The sequence below is a fragment of the Camelus bactrianus genome, chromosome X, assembly GCF_048773025.1.
Source record: "Camelus bactrianus isolate YW-2024 breed Bactrian camel chromosome X, ASM4877302v1, whole genome shotgun sequence".
Lineage (NCBI taxonomy): Eukaryota > Metazoa > Chordata > Mammalia > Artiodactyla > Camelidae > Camelus > Camelus bactrianus.
In genome coordinates this window covers 104768220-104775282 of record NC_133575.1, presented here as the reverse complement: position 1 = coordinate 104775282, position 7063 = coordinate 104768220, and positions in this window count along the sequence as shown.

The window sequence follows — 7063 nt, the reverse complement described above, 5'->3', positions numbered from 1 at the left end:
CCAAGTGATTAAGGTGGAGCCAAGGTCGGAGAGCCAGGCAGGCAGGTAGAGACTGGTCAGAGCAGACAGGGTGATCTGGGATTCGAGGTTGAGACAGAGTGTGGAGGCATGGGAGCCCCAGAGATGGGCTGGCGCCCTGGAACAGTCTCAGAGAGGGAGGGAGCGTCAGTCTGCCCACGCCAGTGTTCTTTATTCAGGCGCAGTCAGTGGCAACTCTCCTCTTCAGCAGGGGTTTTGGAGTTTTAGGGGAAGGATCTGTTAAGGCATCAGTTTCCCGGTAAGTCTGAGTTAGTTTCATGTTCAGCGTGTTCTCGTCAAGAGCCACCCATCTGATTGAGGATCAAGTTTCGAGGTGCCTAAGATTCTCCTGGCTAGGGCAGCAGTGAGCTGGTGTGGTGGGACTGGGTACACCAGCCCATTCCTCCATGGCTGAAGTCCTTGTTGCCTTCACGGTCTGATTGTTAAGATGGCACAGAATAAATATTGAGTTACAACACATTTGAAGACGTTCATTCACTCAGCAAGTCATCACGGAGTACGTGACGAATTTCAGATGTTGGCAAGAGACGAATGAACCAGCTAAGCGGGTGATGGGGGGGGGGGGGTCCTAGTCTTTCAGGGAAGACAACTCCATCAGGGCTCGAGGAGTCCACCCCACCGGAAGGAGGAAGAGTTCCTACATCATGAATCTGAAAGAAGGAGTCGGTGCTCCCTAGGCAAAGAGAGCTGGGAAGGACGTTCTAGGCAGAGGAGATAGGGAATCAAAAGCATGTTTCTGGAGGAGGGGACCATGCGCAGATCAGTGTAGCTGGGGGGTAAGGTGTTTAGTTGAATGAACTAAAGGAGAGGGAGGAATCAAGAAGGACTCCCAAAGAAATCTGACTGTCGTACATCGCTGGTGGGCTTGTAAAATGGCATATTCATTTTGGGAAAATAGTTTAGCAGTTCCTCAGAATGCTTAAACATAGATTACTGTATGATCCAGATTAGTTGGAGGAGGGGGCATGGGGAGTGATGCTAATGGATAGGAGTGTCATGAAAAGATGCAGAGAAAACAGGTGACAGAACACATTTCAGATGCACTGGTGCCTGTGGGAGCTCTGGGGACTGATGTCCAAAAGACAGGGCGATGACGAGTCTCGAGTTCCCAGGAGAGGTCTTGGTGGGAGATGGAGATTTTGGAGTAGTCACCCTTGCCCTCAGTGGTCATGGACGTTATGGGAAAGGATGCAGTCACTTAGGAAGAGGGTGTAATGTGTGGGGGCTGCAGGCCAAGGAAAGATCTGTGGAAAACACTCTCGTTTAGGGGAGGGTAGAGAAAGAAGAACTCAGGAAGGAGCCAAAAAAAGAGCCTCAGGGAAATTTGAGGAGAAGCAGCCAAATGGGAGGAGGGATTGTCATGAGATCCCAAAGCCTTGAGATAGAAGATCCAATTTAAATACTATTATAAAATTAAGCCTTTGCCCATGTTCCTAGTTCCAGCCCATGCTGACTCTGTCTTGCACGTATGGGTAAGATGAATTTTGTGCAGTGATCAATTGTCTATAATTAAAAAGTTCTCTTTAACAAGAGAATTTTTTCAACAGGAATATTTTTTAATTCTTTTGTTTTCCCTTTTGCTACAAAATGCATTTACAGGCACACTTCGGATGTCTTGTGGGTTTGGTTCCTGACCATGGCAATTAAGCAAATATCTCAATAAAGTGAGTCACATGAACTTATTTTTGGTTTCCCAGTACATATAAAAGTTATGTTTACACTGTACTGTAGTCTGTTAAGTGTGTAACAGCATTATGTCTGAAAAAAACAAAAAACAGTATATATACCTTCATCTAAAAATAACTTACTGCTAAAAAATGCTAACCATCATCTGAGCCTTCAGCAAGTCATAGCAGTAACATCAAAATCACTGATCACAGATCACCAGGACACACAGAATAATAGTGAAGAAGTTTGAAATATTGGGAGGGTTAGCAAAATGTGACACCGAGACATGAAGTGAGCAAATGTTGTTGGAAAAATTATGCCGATAGACTTGCTCCATGCAGGGTTTCCACAAACCTTCAATTTTTAAAAGACCCCAATATCTGCAAAGCACAATAAAGTGAAGCACAATAAAACGAGGAGTGTCTGTATTTACAGCCAGATCAAATTCTCCAACTGCATATGTGGGTACATGTTATAAGGGCTTTCTTTGATAAATGTCCTGTTAACAAGAGCCATTTCTAATTATTAAAATGTAAACCAATAAACTACAAGGATATATTGTACAGCACAGGAAATATAGCCAATATTTTATAATAATTTTAAATGGAGTATAATGAATAAAAATTTTGAATCGCTCTGTTGTACACCTGAAACTAATATAATATTGTAAACCAACTATACTTCTATAAAAATTTAAATTTATATATCAAACATCTTTGTCTCTTAAAATATAATTTAATTAAACTGCTAATTATAAGCCCTAAGTTTGGTTACTTATTGATTTTATTTATTTTTTTTAATGGAGGTGCTGGGGATCGAACCTAGGACCTTGTGAATGCTGAGCATGCGCTCTACCACTGAGCTATACCTCCCCCATAAGGCTGGCCATGGACGTGGGTGGTGCGGATGACTCACTGGTGCGTCCAGAGCAATGTTGACACATCACCTGACAATGAGGTTGTTTTTAACAAGTACATTTTAAAATCCTCTTTTATAAGTCCTGGTCCCTGCTCCAGTTTTCCCCCTGCCCCTAGAAAGGCAGAGGTTACCCCCCCCCCCCAGGGTAGAATTCGTTTCTCCACCTTCTGCAGCCCCATTATTCCTGCAGGTCCTCTTCGAGACAAGAGGAAGCGGTATGGACCCCGGAAGACTGAAAAACGAGCCATGAGAAAGGACTCGTCACACGTGCCCCAAGTTGCCTCACGTGTTGACGGTGATATTAAGAGCTGACACGTATTAAGGGCTAATTATATGACTGGCATAAACCTTTACTCATTTGGCCCTTGAAATAATCTTATAAGTACTATTATTCTTCCCATTTCAAAGATGGGGGAAGCAAGGCAAAGAGAAGTAAAGTGATTTGCCTGGCGCTGTGGAGCTAGGACCCTGGGAGCACCTGGCCTTAACCAAGATCTACCCACTTCTCAGGAAGCAGCCCGGAGCAGCGTGGCGCAGGAGGAAACGGAGTGGATTCGAAGTCGGCCCGTCAAGTCCAAGCTCTGTAACCTAACAGCTAGCTGTGCTACATTTGGCCACTCATGCACCTAATCTGAGCCTCGGTTCCCTGATCTATATCATGGGGATGTTAATACTCGCTCTGCGTACCTCGCCAGTGAGTTGTGATGATCAAATAAGACGTGTGCTAACTGAATGCTTAAAACGAGAAAGCTCTACCCAGATGCAAGTAGGTGGAATTATTATTTTCCCAGACCGGACTCGGCAGTTGACACAGTAGGAGCTCTGCACTGCTGCTGGGGGGAACTCGGGGATCCTGGTTCATGCTCCCTAGCAACACTAACCGCACTTTATCGTAACTCTCCATTTGGGAATCTGTCCGGGACTTGTCGTCTCTGTCTCCGCAGGACCTGGCTCCGTACCTGGCACCGAGAGGCACCCGGTACACGGTACTGGTCTGTGGTGTAAATAGTGGGAGCCGCAATAGAGCCGCAGCACTTTGAGCGGGTCCCTTTCCAGGCGGCTGCAGCACCAGTTTTCGGCCAGCAGAGGGCAGCAGAGACCCGTTCCCCCCCTAAGCCAAGACGGTCTCCACATCAGCCCCGGTACCCGCCAGGTCTCCGTGCATCTCTGACCTTGCACAGCATTTGGCCTCTCTCCAAAGGGGTGGACGTTGCGCTCAGTTTGGCTAAAATGTTAACTTAAACCTTAGCAGTTTGCAAATTTCCCTGAAACTAGGGCAACAGGAGCGGTTTTAATCACCAAGACCATTACCAATGTTCGCTAAGCCACAAGATCCATGAGGTCTGCAACTCTCCAGGTCGGGACGGCTTCCCGCTTCTTTCCACAGAGTTCAATGCGTTCTAAAAAAAAAAAAAAAAAAAAAGGTCTTATCAAATTTGGACAGAGTTCCTGGCTTGAGGAAATTGAGAACTGGAGACTTCTGCCTTTTTGTTGTTGTTGTTAACAGTGCATTCAAAGGTCCAGGCTCTCCAGGCTTAGGGAGAGCTGCCATCAACATAATTATTTTGATGGTCTGTACTTATTAGAGAGCCCGATGAAAGTCCAGTTTGGGAGTCATTTCAAGTGGGTGAATGGATGGTAATTGTTTTAGCTAGCAGTGGGGAGAAGGGCCCCGCATACTGGTGAAGTGGCCTGCTTCTACTAATTGATGAACCGAGCTCATTATGTTTTCCATTTGACACCAAAAGGCTGCTGGAACTAATGGCCTTTCAAGAAAAGGCCAAAGCTTTCTATTTATTTACTTTATTCCCTGGTTTTTACAGGGTTCCATTTCAATATCCCTTAATTACTCGACAGCAGTTGAGTGAAGGGGTTAAGAGTATGGGCTTTGGAGGCAGACAAAACCAGGCTTGAATCCCAGCTCTGCAGATTACCAGCTGCCCTGGCTTGGCCACTTAGGATACCGCTCGGAGCTTTCATTTCCTTATCTGTAAAATAGCAACGTTAATTCATGCCTCGAAGGGTTATTACGAAGATTCAATGAGATGATGCATCTAAAGCACTTAGCCCAGAGCCTGTACACGTTAAGTGCTCAGTAAATCACAGCCCTTAATATTACTCAAATCTTGTAAGAATGCTAACACACACACACACACACACACACACACACACAAAATTATGAATGCACCTTGAGAATAGTCAAAGGCCATGATAAAGTGCCCAAAACAAACCCTGACAAAGTTAGGAGGTCAGAGGGATGAGGTAGTTGGCCAAAGTTGGTCAGAAAGTGCTAGAGATGGACCTTAAACTCAGTCTGTTTGAGGCTTGAACTAAGCCTCCTCTGACAACTTCGTCCTGGAAGGGCAGTCGACGATTCCCACCAGCCCGAGCTCTCCCCAAGCCCCAATGTAACGGAATGCCCTGGGCCCCTTGGAGGTCCATCCCTGAGCTCCCTGCTCTAACTGGGCTGGCTCCCAGGAAGCCAAGTTATTTGCCTAAGGTCACACAGTTGGCTGAGCAAGGAGGCCTGGAGAAAGAGGGGTGAATCCACCATTCCTTAACCTTGACCCTGTACTTCTGGAACATAGAGTACAATTAATATTCCATGCATCCAGTCACTCAGAAACATGGCGCTGGGGGTGCAATGATGATCAGGGCAGACCCAGCTTACAGTCTAATGGGAAAGACAGGCGAGGGAGTGGTCAGTCGGGATAAACACAGCTGTGATGGGGATGCCCGGGGAGCTGTGGGAGCTCAGAGGAGGGCAACTAACCCAGACCTGAGTGAGGGTGAGGGTGTGGGTCCTGGAAGGATCTGCAATCATTTGTTCATTTGTTCTCTTTGTTGGCCAAGAGTGATAGCAATTGGTTAGTGGCACAGAGCTATTTTCATCCATTTATTTTTTTGAAGAAACATTTACTGAACGAGGTCCTTGTGCCAGGCCCCGTGCTGGGCACGAGAAAATACAAGGAGGACCCAGCCATGGGTACTCCCCTCCTGAAAGCCAGCTCTTTCCTTTACAAAGTGGGCGGTAGTGTGGCTTTTTGGTTTATTAGAATTATCAACTCCATCAGCTTTGGGTAACAGGTAACGATAACTATGTCTGAAAAATTCATTGGTTGGGTTTCTGCCTGGTAAAAGCATCTGTTGATTACTTGTTCTTTTTACATCATAAAACGTGTGAGTTCATGAGCAGGAGTGTGCGCCTGAATTTCCGGGACCTCCTGCACAGTTATATGTCATGGTGTTAACTAAGGGAGTCTTGACTGACCTTCACCTTTTGAGGACGAAATCAAACTCAGCGTCAGTGGCGTGAGCGGACATGTTTTTTGTATATATATATATATATATTTTATTGAAGTATAGTCAGTTTACAATGTTGTGTCAGTGTCTGGTGTACAGCACAGTGCTTCAGTTACATAGGAATATACATACGTTCATCCTCATATTCTTCTTCATCATAAGTTACTACAAGACGTTGACTATAGTTCTCTGTGCTATACAGTAGGAACTTGTTGTTTATTTATTTTATATATAGTAGTATCTGCAAATCTTGAACTCCCAATTTATCCCTTCCCATCCCCTTCCCCTCCGGTAACCACAAGTTTGTTTTCTATGTCTGTGAGTCTCTTTCTGTTTTGTAAATAAGTTTGTTTGTCTTTTTCTTTTAGATTCCACATATAAGTGATATCATAAGGTATTTTCCTTTCTCTTTCTGGCTTACTTCATTTAGAATGACATTTTCCAGGCCCACCCATGTTGCAGCAAATGGTATTATTCCTTTTTTATGGGTGAGTAGTATTCCATTGCATAAATATACCACAGCTTCTTTATCCAGTGAGCAGACATGTTAACACGGATATTTGTCTTTTTTGATTTGGCTTCCATTCTTAAATTCTAGTTTTATTCCATTTCAAATCTTGACGTTTTACACCCTAGATTTGTTCTACCTGCTTTTTAAAAAACTATATATAAATGGAATCCTGCTGCTACTTTTGGTCCTCCAAAGTGTTTCTCTTTTCAATAAAAAAGACAATACACTCTCAAGGTACCAATTTCTTCTGACCTAGAATTGGAAATGCTTCTATCATAATTTCAATAATTCTAGAAGTTACTGAGGTTAAGCCAGTTAGGCTGAACATATCACCATTGCCATTAGACTTGGGGACACAAAATCCCAGCGAAAGGGTTGGCAAATCTTGAAAATGTGGCTGTTTGTCTTTTCTGTCATTAGCAAGCTGGAGGCCAACTAACAGAAAATGAGAAGGTAAGGCTATTTTTTTCCAGATGTTACTTCCACATATTTCACTTTCCAACTTCCCAAAGAATATATTCAGAGTATTTCCAATGAAATCCTCTGCTGTTGCCTCTTTTTTCCTTCTGGGATGTTGTTTAAAAGTTTCCAGCACTTTCTAAGAGATTTTGTTTTTTAAGTTCA